The 22023-nt window shown below is 46.2% G+C and overlaps 1 pseudogene; it reads left to right on the top strand.

The window, feature by feature from the left end:
• The first annotated feature begins 293 nt into the window (after nucleotides 1–293).
• Nucleotides 294–22023, top strand: part of LOC135534231 (integrin alpha-V-like) — a 30335-nt pseudogene continuing 8605 nt past the window's right edge.

Below are 22023 nucleotides of genomic sequence, written 5' to 3'. Positions count from 1 at the left end.
TTCTGACCCCCCCCCCCCCCGTGCCCACTGTTCTGTACATGGCATGTAAGCTGACTTCTGACCCCCACCCCCTCCGTGCTCACTGTTCTGTACATGGCATGTAAGCTTGACTTCTGACCCCCACCTCCCAGGGCCCGGCCCGTCATCAGTGTTAACACCACCCTGGACATCAGCCCTCAGATCCTCAACCCGAGGAAAGGAGCTGCAAGTTGCCTGACAGTGACACTAAAGTTTCTGGTGAGTAAATATAATTATATAATATAATTATATTTTCACTTTTTAAATAGATATTTATGTCTGTATGTGATGATATGGTCCATATCAGGGGCTCTATTGAGGAGCCAAAATGTTATGAACAGTGTTTGGGGTGTGTCTTCTTGAAGACAGCTTTTTGGACTGTCAGACAGACTTCCTCTCTGGTAACATCCTGTCTAACTGTCAGACAGATCTCTCGTAAACATCCTGTCTAACTGTCAGACAGACTTCCTCTGGTAACATCCTGTCTAACTGTCAGACAGACTTCCCTTCTGTAACATCCTGTGTCTAACTGTCAGACAGACTTCCTCTCTGGTAACATCCTGTCTAACTGTCAGCGTACTTCCTCTGGTAACATCCTGTCTAACTGCTTTATAGACTTCCTCTCTGGTAACGTCCTGTCTAACTGTCAGACAGACTTCCTCTCTGGTAACATCCTATCTAACTGTCAGACAGACTTCCTCTCTGGTAACATCCTGTCTAACTGTCAGACAGACTTCCTCTGGTAACGTCCTGTCTAACTGTCAGACAGACTTCCTCTCTGCAACGCCCTGTCTAACTGTCAGACAGACTTCCTCTCTGGTAACATCCTGTCTAACTGTCAGACAGACTTCCTCTCTGGTAACATCCTGTCTAACTGTCAGACAGACTTCCTCTGGTAACATCCTGTTCAACTGTCAGACAGACTTCCTCTCTGGTAACATCCTGTCTAACTGTCAGACAGACTTCCTCTCTGGTAACGCTCCTGTCTAACTGTCAGACAGACTTCCTCTCTGGTAACATCCTGTCTAACTGTCAGACAGACTTCCTCTCTGGTAACATCCTGTCTAACTGTCAGACAGACTTCCTCTCTGGTAACGTCCTGTCTAACTGTCAGACAGACAGAGCTGATGTCGGAAACATGCAACATGTTTATCTAGCTACCGTTCGGTGTTAGAGAACACTATGGCCTTTGCTTTAAAGTTCAATCTGATTCGTTTCTGGTCATATCTTGTTCTCCCCTCAGTTTCAAAGTGAAGTACTGTCTTAAAGCGAGTGGAAGAGGTGCACCAGATTCACTGAGTAAGTATCTGAAGGACATCTCCTACTACTAGTAGTACTCTACGCTACGTTGGAGCCCTACGGGGCTCTGCTACTCAACAAATGCTACTCGGAGATATAGTGTTCTTCTCCCCTGTCGACGAGCTGTTCTCTCAGAGAAACTCCTGTTAGATCACAAAATACAGCTGTCTGTCCCTCTACTCCTCTGAAATAGTACCTATGTCCCCAAAAGACGCCCTTATTCCTACATTGTGCACTACTTTGGACCAGAGCCCCGTGGAACCTGGTCAAAGTAGTGCACTGTAAGGGGATTAGACAGGTATGTAGGATGCATGGAGTAGCTATAGCACCACATCTCTCCTCCTGAGTCATATCTGGCTGTTACCCAGCCTGTTATATCATAGCTTCAGGCTAGCAGTAGCTATAGCACCACATCTCTCCTCCTGAGTCATATCTGGCTGTTACCCAGCCTGTTATATCATAGCTCAGGCTAGCAGCAGCTATAGCACCACATCTCTCCTCCTGAGTCATATCTGGCTGTTACCCAGCCTGTTGCATCATAGCTTCAGGCTAGCAGTAGCTATAGCACCACATCTCTCCTCCCGAATCATATCTGGCTGTTACCCAGCCTGTTATATCATAGCTTCAGGCTAGCAGTAGCTATAGCACCACATCTCTCCTCCCGAGTCTCTGTAGAGACATCATATCTGGCTGTTACCCAGCCCGTTACCCAGTCTGTTACCCAGCCTGTTAGATCATAGCTTCAGGCTAGCAGTAAAGCCTGTTAGATCATAGCTTCAGGCTAGCAGTGCCTGTTAGATCATATTAGGCCAAATCCTGCAGCCTGTTAGATCATAGCTTCAGGCTAGCAGTAAAGCCTGTTAGATCATAGCTTCCAGCTAGCAGTGCAGCCTGTTAGATCATAGCTTCAGGGCCAGCAGTACAGCCTGTTGGTGGATCATAGCTTCAGGCTGGCAGTGCTTCCTGTTAGATCATAGCTTCAGGCTGGCAGTGCTTCCTGTTAGATCATAGCTTCAGGCTAGCAGTGCGGCCTGTTAGATCATAGCTTCAGGCTAGCAGTGCTTCCTGTTGGATCATAGCTTCAGGCTAGCCCCAAGGCCTGTTGGATCATAGCTTCAGGCTAACAGTGCTTCCTGTTAGATCATAGCTTCAGGCTAGCTCTGAGGCCTGTTGGATCATAGCTTCAGGCTAGCAGTGCTTCCTGTTGGATCATAGCTTCAGGCTAGCCCTGAGGCCTGTTGGATCATAGCTTCAGGCTAGCAGTGCTTCCTGTTAGATCATAGCTTCAGGCTAGCCCTGAGGCCTGTTGGATCATAGCTTCAGGCTAGCAGTGCTTCCTGTTAGATCATAGCCTCCAGGCTAGCAGTGCTTCCTGTTAGATCATAGCAGGCAGCCCCAAGGCCTGTTGGATCATAGCTTCAGGCTAGCCCCAAGGCCTGTTGGATCATAGCTTCAGGCTAACAGTGCTTCCTGTTAGATCATAGCTTCCAGGCTAGCTCTGAGGCCTGTTGGATCATAGCTTCAGGCTAGCAGTGCTTCCTGTTGGATCATAGCTTCAGGCTAGCAGTAAAGCCTGTTAGGATCATAGCTTCAGGCTAGCAGTACAGCCTGTTAGATCATAGTCAGGCTAGCAGTAAAGCCTGTTAGATCATAGCTTCAGGCTAGCAGTGCAGCCTGTTAGATCATAGCTTCAGGCTAACCCTGCAGCCTGTTAGATCATAGCTTCAGGCTAGCAGTAAAGCCTGTTAGATCATAGCTTCAGGCTAGCAGTGCAGCCTGTTAGATCATAGCTTCAGGCTAGCAGTAAAGCCTGTTAGATCATAGCTTCAGGCTAGCAGTGCAGCCTGTTAGATCATAGCTTCAGGCTAGCAGTACAGCCTGTTAGATCATAGCTTCAGGCTGGCAGTGCTTCCTGTTAGATCATAGCTTCAGGCTGGCAGTGCTTCCTGTTAGATCATAGCTTCAGGCTAGCAGTGCGGCCTGTTAGATCATAGCTTCAGGCTAGCAGTGCTTCCTGTTGGATCATAGCTTCAGGCTAGCCCTGAGGCCTGTTGGATCATAGCTTCAGGCTAGCAGTGCTTCCTGTTAGATCATAGCTTCAGGCTAGCAGTGCTTCCTGTTAGATCATAGCTTCAGGCTAGCCCCAAGGCCTGTTGGATCATAGCTTCAGGCTAGCCCCAAGGCCTGTTGGATCATAGCTTCAGGCTAACAGTGCTTCCTGTTAGATCATAGCTTCAGGCTAGCTCTGAGGCCTGTTGGATCATAGCTTCAGGCTAGCAGTGCTTCCTGTTGGATCATAGCTTCAGGCTAGCAGTAAAGCCTGTTAGATCATAGCTTCAGGCTAGCAGTACAGCCTGTTAGATCATAGCTTCAGGCTAGCAGTACAGCCTGTTAGATCATAGCTTCAGGCTGGCAGTGCTTCCTGTTAGATCATAGCTTCAGGCTAGCAGTGCTTCCTGTTAGATCATAGCTTCAGGCTAGCAGTGCTTCCTGTTAGATCATAGCTTCAGGCTAGCCCCAAGGCCTGTTGGATCATAGCTTCAGGCTAGCCCCAAGGCCTGTTGGATCATAGCTTCAGGCTAACAGTGCTTCCTGTTAGATCATAGCTTCAGGCTAGCTCTGAGGCCTGTTGGATCATAGCTTCAGGCTAGCAGTGCTTCCTGTTGGATCATAGCTTCAGGCTAGCAGTAAAGCCTGTTAGATCATAGCTTCAGGCTAGCAGTACAGCCTGTTAGATCATAGCTTCAGGCTAGCAGTAAAGCCTGTTAGATCATAGCTTCAGGCTAGCAGTGCAGCCTGTTAGATCATAGCTTCAGGCTAACCCTGCAGCCTGTTAGATCATAGCTTCAGGCTAGCAGTAAAGCCTGTTAGATCATAGCTTCAGGCTAGCAGTGCAGCCTGTTAGATCATAGCTTCAGGCTAGCAGTACAGCCTGTTAGATCATAGCTTCAGGCTGGCAGTGCTTCCTGTTAGATCATAGCTTCAGGCTGGCAGTGCTTCCTGTTAGATCATAGCTTCAGGCTAGCAGTGCGCCTGTTAGATCATAGCTTCAGGCTAGCAGTGCTTCCTGCTGATCATAGCCCAGGCTAGCCCTGGAGGCCTGTTGGATCATAGCTTCAGGCTAGCAGTGCTTCCTGTTAGATCATAGCTTCAGGCTAGCAGTGCTTCCTGTTAGATCATAGCTTCAGGCTAGCCCTGAGGCCTGTTGGATCATAGCTTCAGGCTAGCCCTGAGGCCTGATAGATCATAGCTTCAGGCTAGCAGTGCTTCCTGTTAGATCATAGCTTCAGGCTAGCCCTGAGGCCTGTTGGATCATAGCTTCAGGCTAGCAGTGCAACCTGTTAGAGACTCTGGGGAAGTGGATAAAGGGCATCATTGCCAACATCCCAAATTATCCCTTTAACCAAAAGCTACCCTGATTATCTGCATTGACCCTTTTGCACAAACGTTTTTGACTCATCACATACGCGACTGCTAGTGTTTATTATCTATCCTGTTCCCTAGTCACTTTATTCCTAGTTATATGTGCATATCTACCACAATTACCTCATACTCCTGCACATCGACCTGAATACCCCATGTATATAGCCAAGTTATCGTTACTCATTGTGTATTTGTGCTTTGTGCTTCTACACCTGCATTGCTTGCTGTTTGGGGTTTTAGGCTGGGTTTCTGTACAGCACTTTGAGATATCAGCTGATGTACGAAGGGCTATATAAATACATTTGATTTGATATTTAATATTACTTGTGTTATTACTTTTCTATTATTTTTCTATTTTAAGTAAGCCATTTCACTGTTAGTCCATAGCTGTTGATACGAAGCATTTGCCAAATAAAATTAGATTTGATTTGTCTTTCGGAAACTAGTATTTCCCCTGAAAGCATTGCTTGTATCACACTAGTGCCATGAGTGTAAAACTAGCTGTCGCGACTGTTTTAGTCACTAACCAGGTCTCCTATTTACCGACTGGCTGTGTCCTTGTCAGACTTCCAGGTTCACCTTGTCCTGGATAGACTCAAACACAAGGGGGCGACAAAGAGAGTTCTGTTCCTCCACAGCAAAACTTCCCAGTACACGAAAAACATGACGGTCAGCAACGGCCAAGGACCAGCCTGCGAGGAGCAAGAAGCCTTCCTCATAGTGAGTTACTGTTGTTTAAGTATTGCTCTAGGCCCCTGGTGTCAGACTCATTCCACGGAGGGCCCAGTGTCTGCGGGTTTTTGCTCCTCCCTTGTCCTTGATTGAATTAAGGTCACTGATTAGTAAGGAATTTCCCCTCACCTGGTTGTCTAGTTCTTAATTTAAAGGAAAAACCAAAACCAGGAGACACTAGGCACCCCATGGAATGAGATTGACACCTCTGCTGTGTAGGTCTTCCTTATAGTGAGTGATGCTGAGCAATACACTTGTTTTATTGTCCTGTGTGCATGGAATGTGTTGAGCACTCTGATACCCTTTACACAGTGCTGAGCTGAGCCACGGTGAGCTGTACTGGCCTGGCGTAGCCCTCTTAACCACACCGTAGTTCCTCTTCACCACACTGGACAATGTGAAAGAAAACATCGGTGACAGGACAGTTCTGGTCGGCATGACTCCTACGTTTACAACTTCACTGCTTTGCTTAACTGTTTACTAAGCACTACTAGGGATGGTCTTGCGTAATCGAGTTTTCAAACTGTAACCAGAGATATTCTAAGCTATTTGTTGGAATGTGCTTTGTGGTTGCCCAATCTGTGGCTGCCCAGTGTTCATTTGGTTTGTTAATGCTTTCTTAAAGACGATGCTAATTTTGCTTTGACTCTCGTGTTCCATTTGTACGTGTGCATTTGTGGGGCACAACCAAAAATAAACCAAGGCAAGCATCACACAGTTCTTATCCTTAAATTTCCTTCCCCCACCCCTCTATGTCTCACTCACTCGTGTTCCTATCGCTCCCTTTAAACACGCATGCCCAATGTGCACCCACAAGCTCCCGTAGGCCTACAGAAATAAATGCCTATAAAAACATATCTACCTGATGTTATACGCAAGCTACATTCCTTACCAAAATTTGGACAGTTTTACCCATCTTTGCCTCCAAAAAATACTGAATTCTTTAGGGCATGGATTCTACAAGATGTCGAATACATTCGTTGCTCAATTGGTATCAAGGGACCTAAGGTGCGCCAGGAAAATATTCCTCACACCATTACACCACCCCCACCACCAGCCGGTACCGTTGACACCAGACAGGATGGGTCCATGGACGCTGTTTACGCTAAATCATGACTCTGCCATCAGCATGACGCAGCAGGAGCTGAGGTTCGTCGGACCAGGCAGTGTTTTTCCACTCCTCAGTTGTGTTGGTGGTGCCCACTGGAGCCTCTTCTTGTTTTTAGCTGATAGGAACCCTAATCAAAAACTGAAAAATTGGGCGTGCAGAATTATTCAGCCCCAAGTTAATACTTTGTAGCGCCACCTTTTGCTGCGATTACAGCTGTAAGTCGCTTGGGGTATGTCTCTATCAGTTTTGCACATCGAGAGACTGACATTTTTTCCCATTCCTCCTTGCAAAACAGCTCGAGCTCAGTGAGGTTGGATGGAGAGCATTTGTGAACAGCAGTTTTCAGTTCTTTCCACAGATTCTCGATTGGATTCAGGTCTGACTTTGACTTGGCCATTCTAACAACTGGATATGTTTATTTTTGAACCATTCCATTGTAGATTTTGCTTTATGTTTTGGATCATTGTCTTGTTGGTAGACAAATCTCCGTCCAGTCTCAGGTCTTTTGCAGACTCCATCAGGTTTTCTTCCAGAATGGTCCTGTATTTGGCTCCATCCATCTTCCCATCAATTTTAACCATCTTCCCTGTCCCTGCTGAAGAAAAGCAGGCCCAAACCATGATGCTGCCACCACCATGTTTGACAGTGGGGATGGTGTGGTCAGGTGATGAGCTGTGTTGCTTTTACGCCAAACATAACGTTTTGCATTGTTGCCAAAAAGTTCAATTTTGGTTTCATCTGACCAGAGCACCTTCTTCCACATGTTTGGTGTGTCTCCCAGGTGGCTTGTGGCAAACGTTAAACAACACTTTTTATGGATATCTTTAAGAAATGGCTTTCTTCTTGCCACTCTTCCATAAAGGCCAGATTTGTGCAATATACGACTGATTGTTGTCCTATGGACAGAGTCTCCCACCTCAGCTGTAGATCTCTGCAGTTCATCCAGAGTGATCATGGGCCTCTTGGCTGCATCTCTGATCAGTCTTCTCTTTGTATGAGCTGAAAGTTTAGAGGGACGGCCAGGTCTTGGTAGATTTGCAGTGGTCTGATACTCTTTCCATTTCAATATTATCGCTTGCACAGTGCTCCTTGGGATGTTTAAAGCTTGGGAAATCTTTTTGTATCCAAATCCAGCTTTAAACTTCTTCAGAACAGTATCTCGGATCTGCCTGGTGTGTTCCTTGTTCTTCATGAAGCTCTCTGTGCTTTTAACGGACCTCTGAGACTATCACAGTGCAGGTGCATTTATACGGAGACTTGATTACACACAGGTGGATTGTATTTATCATCATTAGTCATTTAGGTCAACATTGGATCATTCAGAGATCCTCACTGAACTTCTGGAGAGAGTTTGCTGCACTAAAAGTAAAGGGGCTGAATAATTTTGCACGCCCAATTTTTCAGTTTTTGATTTGTTAAAAAAGTTTGAAATATCCAATAAATGTCGTTCCACTTCATGATTGTGTCCCACTTGTTGTTGATTCTTCACAAAAAAATACAGTTTTATATCTTTATGTTTGAAGCCTGAAATGTGGCGAAAGGTCGCAAAGTTCAAGGGGGCCGAATACTTTCGCAAGGCACTGTATATCCAGTTGATAGTACAGATGGTGCAATCAATAGAATAGTTATGTAATATTTCAAACACTCATCCCTAAACCCAACCCTCTCTCTCTCTCTCTCTCTCTCTCTGCAGGACTCCAGTTGACTTTGTTCTTACTAAACCCCCCCCCCCTCTCTCTCTCTCTGCAGGACTCCAGTTGACTTTGTTCTTACTAACCCCCCCCCCTCTCTCTCTCTCTGCAGGGCTCCAGTTGACTTTGTTCTTACTAAACCCCCCCTCTCTCTCTGCAGGACTCCAGTTGACTGTTTTCTTTCTAAACCCCCCCTCTCTCTCTCTGCAGGGCTCCAGTTGACTGTTTTCTTTCTAAACCCCCCCTCTCTCTCTCTCTGCAGGACTCCAGTTGACTGTTTTCTTTCTAAACCCCCCCTCTCTGCAGGACTCCAGTTGACTTTGTTCTTACTAAACCCCCCCCTCTCTCTCTCTGCAGGACTCCAGTTGACTGTTTTCTTTCTAAACCCCCCCTCTCTCTCTGCAGGGCTCCAGTTGACTGTTTTCTTTCTAACCCCCCCTCTCTCTCTCTGCAGGACTCCAGTTGACTGTTTTCTTTCTAAACCCCCCCCTCTCTCTCTGCAGGACTCCAGTTGACTGTTTTCTTTCTAAACCCCCCCCCTCCTCTCTCTGCAGGACTCCAGTTGACTGTTTTCTTTCTAAACCCCCCTCTCTCTCTCTCTGCAGGACTCCAGTTGACTGTTTTCTTCTAAACCCCCCCCCTCTCTCTCTCTGCAGGACTCCAGTTGACTGTTTTCTTTCTAAACCCCCCCCCCTCTCTCTGCAGGACTCCAGTTGACTTTGTTCTTACTAAACCCCCCCCTCTCTCTCTGCAGGACTCCAGTTGACTGTTTTCTTTCTAAACCCCCCCCCCCTCTCTCTCTGCAGGACTCCAGTTGACTGTTTTCTTTCTAAACCCCCCCCCCTCTCTCTCTGCAGGACTCCAGTTGACTGTTTTCTTTCTAAACCCCCTCTCTCTCTCTCTGCAGGACTCCAGTTGACTGTTTTCTTTCTAAACCCCCCCCTCTCTCTGCAGGACTCCAGTTGACTGTTTTTTCTTTCTAAACCCCCCTCTCTCTCTCTGCAGGACTCCAGTTGACTGTTTTCTTTCTAAACCCCCCCCCTCTCTCTCTCTCTGCAGGACTCCAGTTGACTGTTTTCTTTCTAAACCCCCCCCCCCCTCTCTCTGCCCCAGTTGACCTCTCTCTCTGCAGGGCTCCAGTTGACTGTTTTCTTTCTAAACCCCCCCCTCTCTCTCTCTGCAGGACTCCAGTTGACTGTTTTCTTTCTAAACCCCCCCTCTCTCTCTCTGCAGGACTCCAGTTGACTGTTTTCTTTCTAAACCCCCCCCCCTCTCTCTCTCTGCAGGACTCCAGTTGACTTTGTTCTTTCTAAACCCCCCCCTCTCTCTCTGCAGGACTCCAGTTGACTGTTTTCTTTCTAAACCCCCCCCCCCTCTCTCTCTCTGCAGGACTCCAGTTGACTGTTTTCTTTCTAAACCCCCCCCCCCCTCTCTCTCTCTGCAGGACTCCAGTTGACTGTTTTCTTTCTAAACCCCCCCCCTCTCTCTCTGCAGGACTCCAGTTGACTGTTTTCTTACTAACCCCCCCCCTCTCTCTCTCTCTGCAGGACTCCAGTTGACTGTTTTCTTACTCCCCCCCCCCCCTCTCTCTCTCTGCAGGACTCCAGTTGACTGTTTTCTAACCCCCCCTCTCTCTCTGCAGGACTCCAGTTGACTGTTTTCTTACTAACTCCCCCCCCCCCTCTCTCTCTCTGCAGGACTCCAGTTGACTGTTTTCTTACTAAACCCCCCCCCCCTCTCTCTCTGCAGGACTCCAGTTGACTGTTTTCTTTCTAAACCCCATCTCCTTTTTCTGCAGGATGACTCTGAGTTCCGGGACAAAATCACTCCCATCTCTGTGTTCATGGAGTTCAGCCTGGACTTCCAGCAGGCAGCGGATAAGACCGGCCTACTGCCTATCCTGGAGCAGACTACCCCACCAACATCTCCAAACAGGTACACATATGTCTTTAACTAAGGATACATCCCAAATGGCACCCTATTCTCTACATAGTGCACAGGGTTCTGGTCAAAACTAGTGTGCCATATAGGGAGTCGGGAGCCATTTGGGAAGGACAGTAACTGTTGTGATCAGGTATAGAGTAACACATGGTGAGAGGTGGGTCACATGGTCACATGGTGAGTAGGAGAGGTGGGTCACATGGTGAGTAGGAGAGGTGGGTCACATGGTGAGTGGGAGAGGTGGGTCACATGGTGAGTAGGAGAGGTGGGTCACATGGTCACATGGTGAGTAGGAGAGGTGGGTCACATGGTGAGTAGGAGAGGTGGGTCACATGGTTAGTAGGAGAGGTGGGTCACATGGTGAGTAGGAGAGGTGGGTCACATGGTGAGTAGGAGAGGTGGGTCACATGGTCACATGGTGAGTAGGAGAGGTGGGTCACATGGTGAGTAGGAGAGGTGGGTCTCATGGTCACATGGTGAGTAGGAGAGGTGGGTCACATGGTCACATGGTGAGTAGGGAGAGGTGGGTCACATGGTGAGTAGGAGAGGTGGGTCACATGGTGAGTAGGAGAGGTGGGTCACATGGTGATTAGGAGAGGTGGGTCACATGGTGAGTAGGAGAGGTGGGTCACATGGTGAGTAGGAGAGGTGGGTCACATGGTGAGTAGGAGAGGTGGGTCACATGGTGAGTAGGAGAGGTGGGTCACATGGTGAGTAGGAGAGGTGGGTCACATGGTGAGTAGGAGAGGTGGGTCACATGGTGAGTGGGAGAGGTGGGTCACATGGTGAGTGGGAGAGGTGGGTCACATGGTGAGTAGGAGAGGTGGGTCACATGGTGATTAGGAGAGGTGGGTCACATGGTGAGTAGGAGAGGTGGGTCACATGGTGAGTGGGAGAGGTGGGTTAACAAACTGTCTGCTTGTGACACTGTTTTTCAGGCCCATGTCCTACTGGACTGTGGAGATGACAACATCTGCAAGCCAGACCTCAAGCTGTCTGTAGTGAGGTGAGTGGTCCGTCACTTGTTAAGTTACCTCCTCTTCCAGGATCTCATGCCACATTCATTCATTCCTATAACAGCTAGCCAAGTCGAGCTGTTTTGGTCTGGTTACACATCCACCCTAGTTGTTGAAACCATGTTGGAAAGGACAAAGTGATATAGAATATCTCAGCCAGCACAGTAAGGTTCTGGTTGACCATCTGGTGTGAATCAGGCATCAGTGAGATGGTCTTAACTTTTCCATTAGTTTTTATTTCTACTACCAGTGACCAGAAGGAGATTGTCCTGACTGAGTAAGGTTTCAAAATCCCAGAAATCTTCCCAGGGTTTTCTGAAATCCTAATTGCAGGATTCCCATAACCAGGGAGGCAATCATCCAAGCAGGATTTCTGACAAACCTAGGAATTTTGGCATAGCAAAATTATGGAAACATTCCCATAGTCTAACTCCATTCTGTCAATCTGATCTCTGACCTCCCCACTGACCAGAAGCAGGTCATTCTGTCAATCTGATCTCTAACCTCCCCACTGACCAGAAGCAGGTCATTCTGTCAATCTGATCTCTAACCTCCCCACTGACCAGAAGCAGGTCATTCTGTCAATCTGATCTCTAACCTCCCCACTGACCAGAAGCAGGTCATTCTGTCAATCTGATCTCTAACCTCCCCACTAACCAGAAGCAGGTCATTCTGTCAATCTGATCTCTAACCTCCCCACTGACCAGAAGCAGGTAGGTAATTCTGTTAATCTGATCTCTGACCTCCCCACTGACCAGAAGCAGGTCATTCTGTCAATCTGATCTCTAACCTCCCCACTAACCAGAAGCAGGTCATTCTGTTAATCTGATCTCTGACCTCCCCAGTGACCAGAAGCAGGTCATTCTGTCAATCTGATCTCTGACCGCCCCACTAACCAGAAGCAGGTCATTCTGTCAATCTGATCTCTAACCTCCCCACTGACCAGAAGCAGGTCATTCTGTCAATCTGATCTCTGACCGCCCCACTAACCAGAAGCAGGTCATTCTGTCAATCTGATCTCTAACCTCCCCACTGACCAGAAGCAGGTCATTCTGTCAATCTGATCTCTAACCTCCCCACTGACCAGAAGCAGGTCATTCTGTCAATCTGATCTCTAACCTCCCCACTGACCAGAAGCAGGTCATTCTGTCAATCTGATCTCTAACCTCCCCACTGACCAGAAGCAGGTAGGTAATTCTGTTAATCTGATCTCTGACCTCCCCACTGACCAGAAGCAGGTCATTCTGTTAATCTGATCTCTGACCTCCCCAGTGACCAGAAGCAGATCTACATAGGAGATGATAACCCCTTGACCCTGGAGGTGACAGCGGAGAACAGAGGAGAGGGGGCGTACGAGGCAGAGCTACATGTCTTCCTTCCTCCCCAGGCTGACTTCACTGGGGTCGTACGCAACAGTGAGGTAAAATAAAATAGAGGCCCCAGATGTAACAGATGTGATCGTACTTCGTAACTCTTGCGTTTTGTTTTTTAAACCAAAGTACTGTCCAGCCAGCGATCTCAGTTGATTGATGTTTATTCTGATGATAGACACAAGGAAGCAGATTAGATTTGCAGGACGACAGTATATATTGATGCCTGTAGATTCGTGATACGTCTTCTAGCAGGGAGATAACTGTGAATTGGCAAGGGGGAGCTAATGCGACCATTACAAATAGAGCATGCTAGCTAACGCGTTCTCTAACAGAGATAACATAATATTAGAGCATGCTAGCTAACGCGTTCTCTTACAGCGATAACATACTATTAGGGAATGCTAGCTAACGCGGTCTCTTACAGCGATAACATACTATTAGAGCATGCTAGCTAACTCGTTCTCTTACAGCGATAACATAATATTAGAGCATGCTAGCTAACGCGTTCTCTTACAGCGATAACATACTATTAGAGCATGCTAGCTAACTCGTTCTCTTACAGCGATAACATAATATTAGAGCATGCTAGCTAACGCGTTCTCTTACAGCGATAACATAATATTAGAGCATGCTAGCTAACTCGTTCTCTTACAGCGATAACATAATATTAGAGCATGCTAGCTAACTCGTTCTCTTACAGCGATAACATAATATTAGAGCATGCTAGCTAACTCGTTCTCTTACAGCGATAACATAATATTAGAGCATGCTAGCTAACTCGTTCTCTTACAGCGATAACATAATATTAGAGCATGCTAGCTAACGCGTTCTCTTACAGCGATAACATACTATTAGAGCATGCTAGCTAACTCGTTCTCTTACAGCGATAACATAATATTAGAGCATGCTAGCTAACTCGTTCTCTTACAGCGATAACATAATATTAGAGCATGCTAGCTAACGCGTTCTCTTACAGCGATAACATACTATTAGAGCATGCTAGCTAACTCGTTCTCTTACAGCGATAACATAATATTAGAGCATGCTAGCTAACTCGTTCTCTTACAGCGATAACATACTATTAGAGCATGCTAGCTAACTCGTTCTCTTACAGCGATAACATACTATTAGAGCATGCTAGCTAACTCGTTCTCTTACAGCGATAACATAATATTAGAGCATGCTAGCTAACTCGTTCTCTTACAGCGATAACATAATATTAGAGCATGCTAGCTAACTCGTTCTCTTACAGCGATAACATAATATTAGAGCATGCTAGCTAATGTTCTCTTACAGCGATAACATAATATTAGAGCATGCTAGCTAACTCGCTCTCTTACAGCGATAACATAATATTAGAGCATGCTAGCTAACTCGTTCTCTTACAGCGATAACATAATATTAGAGCATGCTAGCTAACTCGTTCTCTTACAGCGATAACATAATATTAGAGCATGCTAGCTAACTCGTTCTCTTACAGCGATAACATAATATTAGAGCATGCTAGCTAACGCGTTCTCTTACAGCGATAACATAATATTAGAGCATGCTAGCTAACTCGTTCTCTTACAGCGATAACGTACAAAGGACATCCCAGGTTACTTCCAATATCTAACAGGCACCGTACACATACTGTGTCTATAGGAATATATAAACATGGGATAGATTTTTCTGCAGTGTCAGTTGGAAACTTAACCAACTTAACCAGCTTACATCAGCTTCACACCTTCCTAATAACAATAATAATATTGAATAACAACCCCTTTTTCATGAGACATCATCTCCCAGGCTAACTATTAGACTTGTGTGGTTCATCTGTGTACCTCTACAGTAGCTGTTGAAAGCTCAACCACACTGACTGATAGAGGTACTGGACTTACGCTGAGTGATTAAAAACATAAACAACACTTCTAATATTGAGTTGGACCCCCTTTTCCCCTCAGAACACCCTCAATTCGTCGGGTCATGGACTCTACAAGGTGTCCAAAGCGTTCCACAGGGATACTGGCCCATGTGGACTCTACAAGGTGTCCAAAGCGTTCCACAGGGATGCTGGACCATGTTGACTCTACAAGGTGACTCCACAGGGATGCTGGACCATGTTGACTCTACAAGGTGGCCAAAGCACAGGGATGCTGGACCATGTTGACTCTACAAGGTGTTGAAAGCGTTCCACAGGGATGCTGGCCCATGTTGACTCTACAAGTTGTTGAAAGCGATCCACAGGGATGCTGGACCATGTTGACTCTACAAGGTGTCCAAAGCGTTCCACAGGGATGCTGGACCATGTTGACTCTACAAGGTGGCCAAAGCGTTCCACAGGGATGCTGGACCATGTTGACTCTACAAGGTGTTGAAAGCGTGCCCACAGGGATGCTGGCCCATGTTGACTCTACAAGGTGTTGAAAGCGATCCACAGGGATGCTGGCCCATGTTGACTCTACAAGGTGTTGAAAGCGTTCCACAGGGATGCTGATCCATGTTGACTCTACAAGGTGTTGAAAGCGTTCCACAGGGATGCTGGCCCATGTGGACTCTACAATGTGTTCAAAGTGTTCCACAGGGATACTGGCCCATGTTGACTCTACAAGGTGTTGAAAGCGTTCCACAGGGATGCTGGCCCATGTTGACTCTACAATGTGTTCAAAGTGTTCCACAGGGATACTGGCCCATGTTGATTTCAATGCTTCCCACAGTTGTGTCAAGATGGCTGGATGTCCGTTGGGTGGTGAACCATTCTTGATACACACAGGAAACTGTTGAGCGTGAAATGCTGAATACAACAGGTGTAGTAGACCTTACAGTGAAATGCTGAATACAACAGGTGTAGTAGACCTTACAGTGAAATGCTGAATACAACAGGTGTAGTAGACCTTACAGTGAAATGCTGAATACAACAGGTGTAGTAGACCTTACAGTGAAATGCTGAATACAACAGGTGTAGTAGACCTGACAGTGAAATGCTGAATACTACAGGTGTAGTAGACCTGACAGTGAAATGCTGAATACAACAGGTGTAGTAGACCTTACAGTGAAATGCTGAATACAACGGGTGTAGTAGACCTTACAGTGAAACGCTGAATACAACAGGTGTAGTAGACCTCACAGTGAAATGCTGAATACAACAGGTGTAGTAGACCTTACAGTGAAATGCTGAATACAACAGGTGTACTGGACCTTACAGTGAAATGCTGAATACAACAGGTGTAGTAGACCTCACAGTGAAATGCTGAATACAACAGGTGTAGTAGACCTCACAGTGAAATGCTGAATACAACAGGTGTAGTAGACCTTACAGTGAAATGCTGAATACAACAGGTGTAGTAGACCTCACAGTGAAATGCTGAATACAACAGGTGTAGTAGACCTCACAGTAGAAATGCTGAATACAACAGGTGTACTGGACCTTACAGTGAAATGCTGAATACAACAGGGTAGTAGACCTCACAGTGAAATGCTGAATACAACAGGTGTAGTAGACCTTACAGTGAAATGCTGAATACAACAGGTGTAGTAGACCTCACAGTGAAATGCTGAATACAACAGGTGTAGTAGACCTTACAGTGAAATGCTGAATACAACAGGTGTACTGGACCTTACAGTGAAATGCTGAATACAACAGGTGTAGTAGACCTTACAGTGAAATGCTGAATACAACAGGTGTAGTAGACCTTACAGTGAAACGCTGAATACAACAGGTGTAGTAGACCTTACAGTGAAATGCTGAATACAACAGGTGTACTGGACCTTACAGTGAAATGCTGAATACAACAGGTGTAGTAGACCTCACAGTGAAATGCTGAATACAACAGGTGTAGTAGACCTCATAGTGAAATGCTGAATACAACAGGTGTAGTAGACCTTACAGTGAAATGCTGAATACAACAGGTGTAGTAGACCTTACAGTGAAATGCTGAATACAACAGGTGTAGTAGACCTGACAGTGAAATGCTGAATACTACAGGTGTAGTAGACCTGACAGTGAAATGCTGAATACAACAGGTGTAGTAGACCTTACAGTGAAATGCTGAATACAACGGGTGTAGTAGACCTTACAGTGAAACGCTGAATACAACAGGTGTAGTAGACCTCACAGTGAAATGCTGAATACAACAGGTGTAGTAGACCTTACAGTGAAATGCTGAATACAACAGGTGTACTGGACCTTACAGTGAAATGCTGAATACAACAGGTGTAGTAGACCTCACAGTGAAATGCTGAATACAACAGGTGTAGTAGACCTCACAGTGAAATGCTGAATACAACAGGTGTAGTAGACCTTACAGTGAAATGCTGAATACAACAGGTGTAGTAGACCTCACAGTGAAATGCTGAATACAACAGGTGTAGTAGACCTCACAGTAGAAATGCTGAATACAACAGGTGTACTGGACCTTACAGTGAAATGCTGAATACAACAGGTGTAGTAGACCTCACAGTGAAATGCTGAATACAACAGGTGTAGTAGACCTTACAGTGAAATGCTGAATACAACAGGTGTAGTAGACCTCACAGTGAAATGCTGAATACAACAGGTGTAGTAGACCTTACAGTGAAATGCTGAATACAACAGGTGTACTGGACCTTACAGTGAAATGCTGAATACAACAGGTGTAGTAGACCTTACAGTGAAATGCTGAATACAACAGGTGTAGTAGACCTGGATACAACAGGTGTAGTAGACCTCACAGTGAAATGCTGAATACAACAGGTGTAGTAGACCTCACAGTGAAATGCTGAATACAACAGGTGTAGTAGACCTTACAGTGAAATGCTGAATACAACAGGTGTAGTAGACCTTACAGTGAAATGCTGAATACAACAGGTGTAGTAGACCTCACAGTGAAATGCTGAATACAACAGGTGTAGTAGTCCTTACAGTGAAATGCTGAATACAACAGGTGTAGTAGACCTCACAGTGAAATGCTGAATACAACAGGTGTAGTAGACCTCACAGTGAAATGCTGAATACAACAGGTGTAGTAGACCTCACAGTGAAATGCTGAATACAACAGGTGTAGTAGACCTCACAGTGAAATGCTGAATACAACAGGTGTAGTAGACCTCACAGTGAAATGCTGAATACAACAGGTGTAGTAGACCTGAATACAACAGGTGTAGTAGACCTGAATACAACAGGTGTAGTAGACCTGAATACAACAGGTGTAGTAGACCTGGATACAACAGGTGTCGTAGACCTCACAGTGCCTTTAACCTAGAAAAATAAGGGTGAAGTAAAAATAAAAAGGAAAAAAAGGAAATGAATTAAACATCAGCAGCATTAAAATAACAGTAGAGAGGCTATATAACCTGGGCCACAGGTTAGTCGAGGTGATTGAGGTCATATGTACATGTAGGTGTAGTTAAAGTGACGAGCTATCAACATTAACATAGCATCATGCATTTTGTCGGTTTCTCCCTTGCAGACTCTGTCAAGGTTGTCCTGTGCATACAAGACAGAGAACCAGACCAGGGTGGTGGTGTGTGACCTGGGGAATCCCATGAAAGGAGGAATTAAGGTGAGTGGATGGAGCATGCAGATTGGTATCCGTCCCGTTGACCTGAATGAGGGGGGGGGGGGGGTCTGTTCTAGGGATTCTATTTCTATGTTGGTGTTGACTAGACACCTAGTCAGCGCCATTTCACCAGGTCAAATTCCTGGTACCTGTGAATGCACTTGGTGAATGCAGATGATTCTGATTCTGATCCGAGGGTGCGTTTACACAGGCTGCCCAAATCTGATTCATTTATTGGCCCGGAAAAAAAAAAAATCTGATCTGATTGGTCAAAAGTAAAACATTTCAGAATTGTGCTGCCTGTATAAGCGTAGTACGAGACTTAAAATCAGAATGGTGATGATCCCGATGCTGTGGTTTCGATGTCGTCTTCAGGTGCTGGCCGGACTCCGCTTCAGTGTTCATCAGCTCTCAGAGCAGGACACGTTTGTGAAGTTTGACCTGCAGATACAGAGGTAACAAAACGGGGTCAGAACACAAGTCTTTCCAACAGGTGTGGCTTTTAGAAATAAAATTACTTTTCCTGATCTTTTACTTCCAAACAACTGGGTATGTATACAAGTCTCTCTCGCAAGACTTTTAAATCTTAAATGAACCTACCTAACCTGTATAAATACTGGAATGAAACAGAGTCTCGTACGTCGTCGAATGGTCATAAAGTTAGGACCTAATTGAACTAAAAATCATTTTTAGAGAAGAGACTCCCTGTACATTCTCCACACACATTCTGACTCTGTGGTAACAGACAGTGAGACTAAAGGATTGTCCCAAACTGCACCCTACTTCCTGTATTGGACCACTTTGACAAGGGCAAATGTAAAAAAAAAAAAAAAAAATTGTTATTTCTCTTCTCCCTGGTTGGATTGAAAGGAGCTTGTCAATGACAGAGTCGCTGTATCTTGCGTCTGTCACTGTTGTTATGAAGGAAAACCTTTTGTTTACTCTCCCGCTACCCCAAGGTCACGCTGGTCCTCTCTACAAAAAAAACAAACATATTCTGTTGATCAAAGTCACTGTTAAATTGTTTAGAATATAGTTGAGAGCCCATGTGTCTTGTGGTGGAATTGTCTGGAGTTTTTGTATATTTCTTATGAGGCTATAGCAGCAAGTTCTAAATCATGGACAAAAATTACAATACAATGCAATGGTTCCACCCTGTGGACATTTTGTGTTTTAGCATCAACCTGTACTGTGTACACTGCTTATCTGATGTTTTCACGATCTGGTCTTTCTTTTTAATCAGTTAATAATATAATACTGTCTTTCAGTTCCAACCAGTTCAACAGCACCAGCAGTCTGGTCTCCAGTATCACAACGCTGGCTGTTCTGGCCAATGTGGATATCAGAGGGTATGTTGTCTTCTCCAATGAAGGCCATTACTGAACAAAATCTTAGCCGTTTAAGTACAGAAATATCATCTAATTGAAGTGTGCAAAGAATGTATTTTCACTTTAGTATCCTGCATTTTATCCTACCTTAATGGGCAGGTGGGAGGTCACCAACATACACCTTATCCTACCTTAATGGGCAGGTGGGAGGTCACCAACATACCTCTCCTCCTACCTTAATGGGCAGGTGGGAGGTCACCAACATACACCTCCTCCTACCTTAATGGGCAGGTGGGAGGTCACCAACATACCTCTCCTCCTACCTTAATGGGCAGGTGGGAGGTCACCAACATACACCTCCTCCTACCTTAATGGGCAGGTGGGAGGTCACCAACATACCTCTCCTCCTACCTTAATGGGCAGGTGGGAGGTCACCAACATACACCTTATCCTACCTTAATGGGCAGGTGGGAGGTCACCAACATACACCTTATCCTACCTTAATGGGCAGGTGGGAGGTCACCAACATACACCTCCTCCTACCTTAATGGGCAGGTGGGAGGTCACCAACATACCTCTCCTCCTACCTTAATGGGCAGGTGGGAGGTCACCAACATACCTCTCCTCCTACCTTAATGGGCAGGTGGGAGGTCACCAACATACCTCTCCTCCTACCTTAATGGGCAGGTGGGAGGTCACCAACATACCTCTCCTCCTACTTTAATGGGCAGGTGGGAGGTCACCAACATACCTCTCCTCCTACATTAATGGGCAGGTGGGAGGTCACCAACATACCTCTCCTCCTACATTAATGGGCAGGTGGGAGGTCACCAGCATACCTCTCCTCCTACCTTAATGGGCAGGTGGGAGGTCACCAACATACACCTCCTCCTACCTTAATGGGCAGGTGGGAGGTCACCAACATACACCTCCTCCTACCTTAATGGGCAGGTGGGAGGTGTGTAACCCATGATAAGTGGTTTAGTAGCAAAGACAGTACTGATGTCCCCTACCATCTCTCATATAGTAATGACTTTACTGATTCACAGTAACATAATGTGAAGAAATGCAGAATGTACTTTATATGGATAGCCCAGACGTTGAACCCCAATCTCCCCCCCCCCCTTCCATTTGCTGTAGGGTGGCGCTTCCTGACCAGTTCTTCCTGCCCATCGCGAACTGGAAGCCCAAAGAGAACCTTGTCGTAGGAGAGGACATCGGTCCACAAATAATGCACATCTATGAGGTCAACCATGACACTGTTCCCTATATAGGCTGGTCAAATGACACCCTATTCCCTATATAGGCTGGTCAAAAGTAATGCACTATATTGGGTTCCATTTCATGACATTAGACCCAACGTATGCGTGACATTAGACCCAACGTGTCGTGACATTAGACCCACCGTGCCGTGACATTAGACCCAACGTGTCGTGACATTAGACCCACTTTGTCGTGACATTAGACGCAAAGTGTCGTGACATTAGACCCAACGCGGTCGTGACATTAGACCCAACGTGTTGTGACATTAGATTCACCGTGTCGGACATTAGACCCAACGTGGTCGTGACATTAGATTCACCGTCATGACATTAGACCCAACGTGTCATGACATTAGATTCACCGTCGTGACATTAGACCCAACGTGTCGTGACATTAGATTCACCGGTCGTGACATTAGACCCAACGTGTCGCGGACATTAAACCTAACATGTCGCGGACATTAGACCCACCGCGTCGCGGACATTAGACCCGCCGTCGACGGACATTAGATTCGCCGTCGCGGACATTAGACCTTGCCGTCGCGGACATTAGACCCACCATGCGGTCGCGGACATTAGACCCATCGCGGCCGGACATGAGACCTGCCGCATCGGACATTAGACCCACTTTGTCGTGGACATTAGACCCACCGTCGTGACATTAGACCCACCGTCGTGACATTAGACCCAACGCGTCGCGGACATTAGACCCACCGTCGACATTAGACCCAACGCAGTCGCGGACATTAGATTCACCGTCATGACATTAGACCCAACATTAGTCGTGACATTAGATTCACCGTCGTGACATTATACCCAACGCGGTCGTGACATTAGATTCACCGTGTCGTGACATTAAACCCAACGTGTCGTGACATTAGATTCACCGTGTCGTGACATTAGACCCAACGTGTCGTGACATTAGACCCGCCGTGACGTGACATTAGATTCACCGTGTCGTGACATTAGACCCAACGTGTCGTGACATTAGACCCACCATGTCGTGACATTAGACCCAACGTGTCGTGACATTAGACCCACCGTGTCGCGGACATTAGACCCAACGTGTCGTGACATTAGACCCAACGTGGTCGCGGACATTAGATTCACCGCGGTCGTGACATTAGACCCAACGTGTCGTGACATTAGATTCACCGTGTCGTGACATTAGACCCGCCGTGACGTGACATTAGATTCACCGTGTCGTGACATTATACCCAACGTGTCGTGACATTAAATTCACCGTGTCGTGACATTAAACCCAACGTGTCGTGACATTAGATGCACTGTGTCGTGACATTAGATTCACCGTG

This window comes from Oncorhynchus masou, unplaced genomic scaffold (genome assembly GCF_036934945.1).
Source record: "Oncorhynchus masou masou isolate Uvic2021 unplaced genomic scaffold, UVic_Omas_1.1 unplaced_scaffold_3171, whole genome shotgun sequence".
Classification (NCBI taxonomy): Eukaryota; Metazoa; Chordata; class Actinopteri; order Salmoniformes; family Salmonidae; genus Oncorhynchus; species Oncorhynchus masou.
The sequence above is the reverse complement of the archived record's forward strand: the minus strand, read 5'-3'. Positions and strand labels throughout refer to the sequence as shown.